Source organism: Coregonus clupeaformis, unplaced genomic scaffold (genome assembly GCF_020615455.1).
Source record: "Coregonus clupeaformis isolate EN_2021a unplaced genomic scaffold, ASM2061545v1 scaf6199, whole genome shotgun sequence".
NCBI lineage: Eukaryota > Metazoa > Chordata > Actinopteri > Salmoniformes > Salmonidae > Coregonus > Coregonus clupeaformis.
In genome coordinates this window covers 35-11584 of record NW_025539653.1, presented here as the reverse complement: position 1 = coordinate 11584, position 11550 = coordinate 35, and the positions used below count along the sequence as shown (strand labels likewise).

The 11550-nt window shown below is 43.8% G+C and overlaps 2 long non-coding RNA genes across 2 annotated transcripts; both read left to right on the top strand.

Moving 5' to 3' along the window:
• The first annotated feature begins 954 nt into the window (after positions 1-954).
• On the top strand, positions 955-4603 carry LOC123490987. Its single transcript, XR_006661122.1, has 3 exons — positions 955-982; positions 3025-3110; positions 4528-4603. It is a non-coding gene; the product is annotated as an uncharacterized LOC123490987 (long non-coding RNA).
• Positions 4604-4751: 148 nt separating this feature from the next.
• On the top strand, positions 4752-6575 carry LOC123490986. Its single transcript, XR_006661121.1, has 3 exons — positions 4752-4834; positions 6107-6115; positions 6516-6575. It is a non-coding gene; the product is annotated as an uncharacterized LOC123490986 (long non-coding RNA).
• The last annotated feature ends 4975 nt before the right edge of the window (positions 6576-11550 follow it).

Genomic DNA, 11550 nt, shown 5'->3' with positions numbered 1-11550 from the left:
ACTGCTTCCACTCTCTTCTGCCAGTTATTCATGAGCTGATCTGCTATCTGTATAATCATCAACCTTATAGATTTTGTCAAATACTAGGAGATATTCTATCATTCGTTGAAGGAGGTTCATCTAGGAGGCTTATAGCAACTTTGGTTATTTAACTGCCGTTACAAAGTTTGTATGATTCGCAACGCTATAGTCGGGTGCTTCCTGAGTGCGTTCTGTGTCGAGATAACTTACTGCTAAATGCACTGAATTGAGGAACATGATAACGCTCTGAATTTATGAACAGCCTGTTTTGCAAATTCACACGTCATTACCCGATCAAAGATAGTTACTCTATCATTACTAGAATATCAGTTTGATTTGCTCTGAAATCTTTACATAGTGGCGCAGCCAACAAGGTGGTGCAGCACCCTTCTTAATTGGAGAGAACACTGGCATTTCTTGGTTTTAGAAACTATTTAAATGGGCACTTACCTGATTTTTTGCAGAATGTTCAGGGACTCTCAACATAAATATGAATTATTACTGGTATTGAAATTTGGTCGATTTTTGGGAAAATATTGATCCCAGTGTAGATGTACATAGCTGTGTTGGGACACCTGGGGTTTGCACTATAAATGGTTATGTCTGCGTACAGTTGTGGTATGGTGTCATTACAATGTCAGAATGGATGTACTGTATATCACACAGGGTAACATAATCATTTAACTGGAATGTTCCGCTTGCCTGTGAAAACTCTACTCAATGCTGAGAATTCCATCTGATTTAAATAGTTGTCATGGACTTAAACACTGTCTGTCGGGTCTGTCTTGTCTGGTTTCTCTCTAACACTGTCTGTCTGTCTGTGTGATTTCAGTACAAAGATCGAAAGAGAAGAGGGAACATGCCAAGCAGCACGGGATGATTCGCACAGAGATAACAGGCGCTGAGATCGCTGAGGAGATGGAGAAGGAACGCCCGTCTCTTCCAACTCCAGATGTGTGAGGTCAGTAGTGGACACTGGGCACAGACTAGTGGGCACTGATTAGGCGCTAACTGGGCACTGACTGAGATGTACAGTATGTCGTTTTCTGTAAACCAGTGCTTGTAAGTGAGCTTGTATTCCTCTGGAGCAGTGGTATTCAGAGTCGGGGTCGCAACCCCACTAAAATTGCAATGGGGTCACCAAATAAAACTCAGATATAAATATTATTATTTATTTGTATTTATTTTTTAAGCACTATATATATATATTAAAACCACTACTCTAGAGTAAAATAACAAATTGTAAGAGCGATGCACTCAGCTGTGCCAACGAGCTACCCTCGTGGGCGTAGAACGCATACTTCACTCTCCTCTTTATGTACAGATTATTTGCTCACATGGCATAACGGTACTGACAATTGATATATTAACTTAGTGCTTCACAATGGATTCTAATTGGAGCAGTTACGGAGGAGCTCAACCCATGCACCTCTATTTCTGTGTGCAGCGGAGAGGGGTGTGGTTTGTCTCTCTTGGGTTTTTAGGGTGATTTCTTACACAGGGTTGTTGTTGTTGTTGATATTGCTTCCAGTGTAGTGCTAGAGGGGCTCAGAGTTTATAACTAGGGTCCAGAGTTTTTCCTGGGCAAGTCATATGGTCAGGAAAACTGCCGACCCTATAAGCTTGACTGATAACAATGCTAGTATTGTGTGAATTGGTACGTGAATTACCTCATCCCACACCCCCACCGCTACCCCCCACCGTCTCCACATTACTCACTCACCAGATTAGAGGATGCTCTCAGGTTGCATCCCAGATGGCACCCTATTCCCTATATAGTGTACTACTTTGAACCAGGGCACATAGGGTACTACATGGGAATAGGGTGCCATTTGGGATGCAAACTCCTCTTCCATCCCAGCTGCTCTGCTGCTGCTGTTGCTAGTGTGGAGAGAGCCAGGTGATGCTCAGCACAGCAGGCTGTATTACTGATCTGAGACCAGCCACTGATACAGTAGCATCCATCCATCACCTCTCATTCCCACAAAGCCCCCAAACACATGCACCAACAGGCATTCACAACACACACTAAACCCACACCAGACAAATGTGTTTAATCTCTGAGCCGCACACTCTCAGACAGACAAAAGCAATGTGTGTGTGACTGTGTGTGTGTTTGGTTTCAAGGGAGCACGCATACATGCACACACACGCACACACACACAGACAGAAGAGATGACTGCATTGTAAGCAATGCAGCAGAGAAGCTTTGGGAGGACAGGGACATTCTGGGCCTCAGAAGGGCATTCTGGCATAGATTAAATGTCCTCTGTGTGCGGAGATTGACTCTTCACAAACTGTTCTAGGTTGGCACGCCATTGGATAAACTCAGATTAATATGATGTTTTATTCATTTGTTCACTGGGCATGAATTTGTCGGGGGAATTTGCTCTCTATCTTTAGACTGCCTCGTTTAGGATGCTAGTCACTGAAACACACTTTCTCTGGAGGCCCAAGTGATTTCTTAAAACCAAATGAATAACACAATTCTAGTTATCCATTTCAAACACAGTTTACTGTAAAACCAGGCAAATTACATCTTTCTCTCTTGATGTTCTATATTGGCATTCCTTTCAGTGAAATTTAGATGCTTACCACTTTGTTTCCAGCTCCCACAGACTCCAAGCTGTGTTGGCAGTGTAGATCATCCTCCAGAGGATGGGCATTCTGATAGGATTATCATTCAAAGTGTTCAGAAGACATATTTCACACAAACACACATTTTCTATGGTGGTTTAATGCAAGGGGTGGAACATTTTGCGCTCAGTTTCCATTTATGTGGGTGGGTGCAGGCTTTTGTTTCAGCCAAGCAGTAACATGAAGATTTACTGGTTCATAAATGAGTAGCCTTCAGTTCAAATAGATGATTAAAACCTTCAGTGATTGTCCACCCCTGGTTTAATGTATCACCAGGAATAAGCAGTGAAATACTCCAAAATCATGTAAAATAGCATTTTATTTGATGTCAGTTTTCACAAACCACCTCTTGTGTTTTCTCTGCAGTACCTGATCAAAGTCAACGAGATCAAGACCAAGAAGGGAGTGGACCTTCTCCAGAACCTCATCAAGTATTACCATGCACAATGCAAGTAAGTACACAGTACCGCAGTATATTCCTCCTTTACCATAGTGTAGTAGTGAGACGTGTCTACTTAGATGTGGCTAATTGGTGGCAAACACTTACATTTTTCTGAGGGAATTGTGTACTCTCACGACTAGCTATATAAGTCTTGCAGTGATTGCTATTTGCTCTCTTTCTCTCTCTCCCTCTCTCTCTCTCTCTCTCTCTCTCTCTCTCTCTCTCTCTCTCTCTCTCTCTCTCTCTCTCTCTCTCTCTCTCTCTTTCCCTCTCTATTGCTCCCACTTGCCCGGTCTCCCTCCCTCCCCTCCCCTCTCCATCTTTCTTTCTTTCTTTCTTTCTTTCTTTCTTTCTTTCTTTCTTTCTCTTTCTTTCTTTCTTTCTTTCTTTCTTTCTTTCTTTCTTTCTTTCTTTCTCTCTCTCTTTCTTTCTTTCTTTCTCTTCTTTCTTCTTTCTCTCTCTCTCTCTCTCTCTCTCTCTCTCTCTCTCTCTCTCTCTCTCTCTCTCTCTCTCTCTCTCTCTCTCTCTCTCTCTCTCTCTCTCTCTCTCTCCCTTCTCTTTCTCCTCTCAACCCCCTCCCTCCATCCCTCTCTCGGATGGGGTGATGTGATGCATGATTCACTGGTCTTGGGTAGGGAGGGTTGCGGAGTCATATTTAGCTCTCATAAATATGCACGGGCCTTCATGCCGATGCGTTGTGACAGCCGTGGGGGTTTGTGGGTAAATAATTGCCATCCCCTGGCTGCGTCACCAACAGGCCTGACAGCCTCAGCGTTGCTAGGTGGTTGTGTCACAACAAAACAATGCAGTTTTCTGGTTATCTACTCAACCCAAACATATAGCTGCCCTACTGTTTCTGACACTGACAGTGAAACATCTCTGTGGAGAGACATGCCTTATAGAACAATGGAAAAAAAGAGGTAGTGAAAACTGTGAGTTTCAGTAGGACGAGTGGACTGAGGGAGGATTGATGGATGCCTAGAGCGAGGGAGAGGGAGAGAGAGAGGGAGAGATGGGGAGAGAGAGAGGTTGTTCAAGTGGAGATGAGAGGATGCAGAGCTGCATTCAGGTGGGTGCCCTGACACTGGCAGATCCATAATGGATGACAGGAGGTGCTTAGCATTCAGCTCTGGACACAGCCATAGTCAGCCAGAGAGAGACAGAAGAGAAAGAGAGAGAGAGATCTCTTTGCCAAAAGCCAGAGGGCCAAGCAGTGCTATACATTATACATATCCCACTGCATCAGTCTCATTCTCATTCACCCCTCCACTTCTTATGACCTTCCTAATGCCTATAGAAACATTGTATGACACTTGACATTTCTCAATGATGTAAATGATGCTACGCCCCACCAAATGACTACCCTTTGTCTCACTAAAGTGAAAATGTCAATGGAATTATAATATCCGCCCTGTATTCTCTTGCAGTTTCTTCCAAGATGGCTTGAAGACAGCAGATAAGCTGAAGCAGTACATTGAGAAGCTGGCTGCTGACCTCTACAATCGTAAAACACCCACCCACAGGCTTCTCTCTCATCTGATTACTGACACTCTGCAGACTGAATTGTTATTCGAGGTCATTGAGTGTGTGTGTGTGTGTGTGTGTGTGTGTGTGTGTTAATCTCACTCTGTGTATCTCCCTTCTCAGATAAAGCAGACCCAGGATGAGGAGAAGAAACATCTGACTGCTCTCAGAGACCTGATCAAGTCCTCCCTTCAGCTGGACCAGAAGGAGGTAGGCAGGAACCAGACCAAATAGGGCCAAATAGGGCTAAACAGGGCCTAGTGGGCCAAACAGGGCCAAATAGGGCAAAAACGGGCCAAGTGGGCCCAAGCAGGCTTTAGTTGGCAAACATATGTTGGATTCCAATTCTCTACCCCTTCTCCTGTGCACCTACACTACCCCTCATGGATTTAGATGGAATGGACTGGTGTTAAGAATATAATGGAAACTCCCTCCAGCCATGCGTTCACCAAATCAATGCTTGGTAGAGAATCAGACTGCAGCCATACTGTACACTCTTCAACCCTAACCCTAACTTTTGACCCCATGGTGGGTGTACCTACTGGCTAGCCTCCTGTAGCGCAGAGTGAGCATCCAGTGCTGTACCATGCTGGTAGCTAGTGTGTGGTGAGGCCTTGGCTGGTAACCGGTGTGGTGCCTCACTGGCTGCTTGGTGGAGAGCCAGTCACTGTCTTAACTAACCTCCCCTAATCTCTTTCTGAGCACTCACTGGTCACAACTGCCTTATACACAACAACAGTAATGTGGTTTTCCCCTCAGTCTCATACCCACATTGAGATTTGCTAGCTGCTCACTGTGTTTTGCATGAGATACTGTGTAATAGTGTGCAGAGCCTAACTGAGATAGACTGGGCTGCCGTGTCGAACACAGCTGCAACCCTCTGCTAGTGACTGTGTCCAAAATGGTACCTTATTCACTACACAGTGCACTATTTTTGACCAGAGCCCTACACTCTTAGAAAAAGGGTTCCAAAGTGTTCCTTCAGCTGTCCCCATAGGATAACCCTTTTTGTTCCAGGTAGAACCCTTTTTTGGTTCCAGTTAGGAACCTTTTTGGTTCCACATAGAACCCCCTCTGTGGAAAGGGTTCTACATGCAACCCAAAAGGGTTCTACCTGGGTTCTTCAAAGGGTTTTGCAATGGAGACAGCCGAAGCACCCTTTTAGGTTCTAGATGGCCCCTTTTCTTCTAAGAGTGTATGGGCCTTGGTCAGTAGTGCACTATATAGGGAACTGGGTAAGTTGACTGAGAACACGTTCACATTTACAGCAACAACCTGGGAAACAGTTACAGGGGAGAGGAAGGGGGATGAATGAGCCAACAGTCACTCACTCACTACCCCTCTACTTGTATATACTGTGCTTAACTAACACCTACACTCTATGCATGCATGCAGGCACTCTCTCACGCCTACATCTCAGCTACTTCTTTCACACTCTCTCCCTCTATCTCCCTCTCTACTCGCTGCTTGTCTGGACTCAAGTCTAGAAGAGTAAGTGTGCACGATTGGCATGCTTCTGTTGGTCTTGCCTGCGTTTGACTTCTGAGAGATTTTGAAGAGCTGGCACTCCACTGAGTTTTTACATTAGAAGCCTGCTGTGTTTTCATTTGATCGTGTGTTTAGAACATGGTGCGTCCCAAATGGCACCCTATTCTCTATGTAGTGCACTTCCTTTGACCAGAGCCCGGTGAAAAGTAGTGAACTAAATAGAGAATAGGGTACCATTTGGGACGGATCCCATGGTCCTTTGAACATCAAACATGACCCGATAAATAATAAAGACCCTGGCCTGCACTCTCTGTGAGAGGTATATTTGGTTGGTTGTGTGTGGTAATTTGCTGTGTTTCTGTGTATAAACACTGTGGCTGTGTGTGTGTGTGTGTTGATGCAGGACTCCCAGAGTAAGCAGGGTGGCTACAGCATGCACCAGCTGCAGGGCAACAAGGAGTTTTGGCTGTGAGAAGAAGGCTACCTGATGAAGAAGAGTGATGGGTAGGTCACACACACATACAAACACACACGCACACTAAACAGTACTGAACATGCATTTATATGCCCCTTATCTGATCCTTCGTTGTGACTTGGTGTTGTTGTCTTCCTGCAGGCTGAGGAAGGTGTGGCAGAGGAGGAAGTGTTCAGTGAAGGGTGGCATGCTCACCATCTCTCATGCTACGGTGAGTGGCAAACATACCACACACTCACACTCAGACACAAACACCCACACACCTGTGGAGGGCGAGATCAAAGACAACATCCAGTATGAAGGAAGCTGTGTAGGGCACTATCAAGCTGGCAGTTGGCAGAGAGGAATCAACATGGATGGGTTGCCAGGAAACCCCCTCATCCCCCCCCTCCCATTGCTGTGGTGACTCATCTCTGAGTTTGCTGCTGGCTCTTCTCTTCCCTGGGTCTGTGGATGCTGTGGAGTATAGCAGCACTGGACCAGATATTCACTATCTGCTGCTGGGAGCTAATACAATAGCCAATGTTGAGAGAGATAGATAGAGACACACATGCACATATGAGAGAGGTGCACACAGACACAACTAGCATGTCACAAATGTTGTATTCCACTCTAGATTGCGGTGGATCCCCCAAATGTCATAACACCAGTGGCGGCTGGTGAAAAATATTCTCGGTGGGGCTGTGCCATACTTTTTTTTCCTGTAACCATCGCGATATATTTTAACACAAACTGCAGGACAGCAGTGCTCTAGTGAAACATTCAGTAATTATTTAATGCCAATATTAAAAAGTTGAGGCATTCTTACACAAAAAAACATATTACACAAACCCAAGCCTTTCATTTGCATTTAAAAGTGAACTTTTTACCATTGGTAGTAAACAGGCAACGCAACAGGCATGCTGTCAGAACAGAGTGGAAAGTGGACAATAACATGAAATTATTATAAAGTTTATAGGAAATCTTACACTGTATAAAAGGATGTATAATATAGAAATGGATATCAAGTGGATGAACTCAAACCTTTGACTGGAAGAATAGCATACAGTATTTTATGATCATACTAAATGTGACTAATTGTTAATGTGCTCCAGAACTGCAACAATTAATTGATACAAAACAACATATATACAGTAATATTAGCAAAGACACTATTAAGACTTTCTAGAGTACCATATATAACTGGATTTTTTTATGCTAAGGTCAACTATATACAAAGAAACATGCGCCCAGAGCTGCTCTGTGTGTGTGTGTCTGTCATCTTATTTGTACAGGAATTTTGCCCGTCTGTCCTTCTGAGTGGCAAAACCTCTCAATGACCTTTGATTAAAGTCAGGAATGTCCCTGACAAGTTTCTTCTCCATGGAGAGCATGGCCAGAGCGTTCAGGCGATCCTGTGTCATGCTGTTTCTCAGGGAAGGTCTTGATCCCTTTTCAGTGTAGAGAAGCACCTTTCTGACTCAGCAGTTGTCATGGGTGTGATGAGGATCTTGAGGAGGCTGGCAGTCTCTTGTGAAAGTGCTCTGAAGGTTGTTCTCCATGAAGAACTGGATACAGGGGCACTGCACCACTACAAGCCTTGAACTCACTGTTCTCATAGATGAGGACAGTTCGGTTTTGAGCTTGGCCTTGTTCAACATGGGGTACGCTCCCACGGTTGTTTCAAGCGCTGTATCGGGAACTTCACACTGTGTTGTGGGAACAACTCTCCGTGCAATAGTGTTGCGCTGATGAGGTGCTGGGTGAAGGAGAACCTCTCTTTGGCATGACTCAGGATGGTATCACATACCTGTAAAAGATACATCATCAGCTTTAATTTGCAATTAAGCTATTTTGATGCAAGTGATCCTGACTGACACATGCCTATGTCCAACTCAAGTATATGATTACCAAGGTGCTGATTGTTCAGGGTTTTGGCTACATACTACCAGGCCTGAAAAAAGTTCTATGGGGAAACACTGACAATTACATCACAACTTACCTCTATAGCCAACCTCTGTTGTTCTCCTGGTCCCAGCATCCTCCGTCGCTTGATGGGCTGTTGCTGCTCGTCAGATGCGCTGTCCCCACACAAAGAGGGAATTGAGGCCCTGGGTCCAAAAAATAAAGTTTAATTTGATAACTTGCAATCAGACTTCTTAGCTCACTGTAATTCCCCCTCAACACACAACCAGTGACTTATATATATATATATATATATATATATATATAGACAGACAGACAGACAGACAGACAGATAGTGTGTATATACACACAAACTATGTCTAGTAACTGCTTTTAACCTGTGATGTACATAATTAACTGATGTTATTACGTTTTAAAGCCTTTTTCTATTACATTTGTGAGAGGGATGCAACATAATTTTGTTCTGCTGTGCACTTAGCAATAAAGTTAATCTTCAATAACAACTAGGCCTCTTCTAGAAATTGACCTGGTGGACACCTGAATAATTATTACAAACTGTGTAGTACTTTCCTGCATTATTATCAACGTCTGATTGTGTCTTTTTGGACAAACACTTGTTCTCGTGGTCGAGTAACAACAACTGCGCTCCTTGAGTGACGGGGTGGTACTTGGTGAGAGAGGGAGAGAGACGACCCAAATTGGCGGAGTAAACTAGAAAAACGGACGTTACACATGGCGGAGTGGCATTACCACATTTAACAAACCAAACATTGAAATACCGTTATAGAAGGTAAAGTAAAAACCCAAACTGGTCTGTGCATCAATACCGGTATATAGTAATATATAGGCAACATACCAAATCTGTATCAATTATGTATCAGTTTTACATGTGACCCATATCAAATTTGCGCATTCACACTGAAGGAGCACACAAATGCAATGCTCATTTGGCGCCTGATTGTCGTGGTAACACAGGTGAAAAAAATCCTGAATGGTATCCTAATGGCAGCCATTTTGGTTAGGGAGAAATACAACAACTCTACTGCCATACATTCCAATTAGACTGAAGGCATACAGTTGTGTCCAAATATATTGGCACCCTTGGGCTTTTCTTAAATAATTCCCTATTTCTTCTAAAATCAGTTGAAATTTGAGAGGAAAAAAATGGGTCTCCACACCTTTAATTATATTTCTTAAACTTAAGTTTACAATTGTAATTAGAAAATATAGACAAATGTCATGGACTAAATTGGTTGGCACCCTGGAGCTAGTACTTGGTTGCACAGCTTTTACGGCCAAGATAGCTGCCAACATATGCTTATTGTAGACATCAATGAGCTTGCTGCTCCACCTTCTGCTGGCAATTTGGCCCATTCTTCGCAGCAAACTGCTGTAATTCTTCTCAATGTTTGAGGGTTGCACTCCACCAACTTCTTTCAGATCTTGCCAAAACTAATGTGGTCCCGTAGCTCAGTTGGTAGAGCATGGCGCTTGCAACGCTCCAGGGTTGTGGGTTCGTCCCCACGGGGGCCAGTATGAAAAAATGTATGCACTCTTAACTGTAAGTCGCTCTGGATAAGAGCGTCTACTAAATGACTAAAATGTAATGTAAATGTCTTCCTCTTTCCTTTTTAAAATACTAAAACAAATATAATTGTGACGGCTCTATGATAATCACTCACTTTGATGACCAGACACATTTAGGCTTTTAAACTGTTGTAAGTGAACTATTCATCTTTCTAACAGCATCTTTATCAGCCAATAGTAAATATAGTTATTTACCTGATTGTTAGGCATGCTTTCTGTGAACCTCTGGACAAGTGCTTTAATGAAGACAGGGTCGATGTTCCTCTTCTGCAGCTGGCTGAAAAGCATGTCCACATTTGGCATGATCTTGTGGAACAGTGCCAGGAAAAAACAGAAAGCCTCGAGTCTTTGAAAGCATCCTCACAAAGCCCCCCGCCTCTTGACAGTCGGGCATCAAAGTTCCCAGAGTCTCTGATGGTCTGGAAACACGTTAGGAGGTCATCCCTGTCACCAGTACACAGTGTTTACAGCGACGCCTGGAAGTTCCACCGTGTTGCAGAGGCTCTGGGGAGTCTCCTCGTGCCCACGCAAGGCCAACTCAAAAGCCCACAGAACTTCACACAATCGATAATTTTGGATAGAATGTGCCTGTTTTTATCCACCTCCTCATTGTGTTTCCTCACCGCAATCCTGTGGCCGTCATCCAGTCTTGCGTAAGCAATGTTCACCCTTCCTAATACAGCTAGCTTTACAGAGTTGTCCATGTGTGCCCTGGTGTTCTCATGTTTCTTACCTTCTCTGACAGGTGCTTCATATCCCTCACTCCGGTACCTGTCCATGCTGAATCTGACCCCGTCGTGTTTAAAAAGCAAGCACGAAAAGCAAAATAAAGCATTAGCATCAGTGCACCCAGCTAGCCAAGCCTTCCTGGTGTACCAAAGCTACGTGGAGAAGCCCGCATATGACTGCTTCCCTTTTCGCTACTGCTTCTTGTCTGATTGAGAGGTCAGGTTGATCTGGGCCCAGCTCTTTCACCCGAACTTTCTCTGACAAAGTTCTCTCCTCAAACGGATCTTGGAGGAGAGATTTCACCGAGTTAGGGTTGGGTCTTGGAGAGTCAACGTTATGTTCGCCATTGTCGTCTAGTAAAATGGCGCCACTGGAGCTCCCGGTCCTTATTTTATCAGGGGCGTAGCTTGGAGCGATAAAATAATCGCCTCCTGGATTCGAATTAAAATCGCTGATTAGCTACATTTTATCGTCATACATTCACCTTAAATTAGCAATGTGGCTTAACTCCCACTACGTAGACCCTGCCTCCTCGGGCACTTTCTGTAACGCCCAGAGCTGATCGAGGGCGTTGACAGGCAGAGGAAAGGTTGCGAACATGATTTTCTATCATATCTTGCACATATTACTGTGTGCATTCCATATTTCAAACACAAAATATTGACATACTGATGTTTTTATAATTATTATTATTATTTTTTTTTTATTTTTTTTTTTAAAATAATTTTATTTAAGGGGCGGC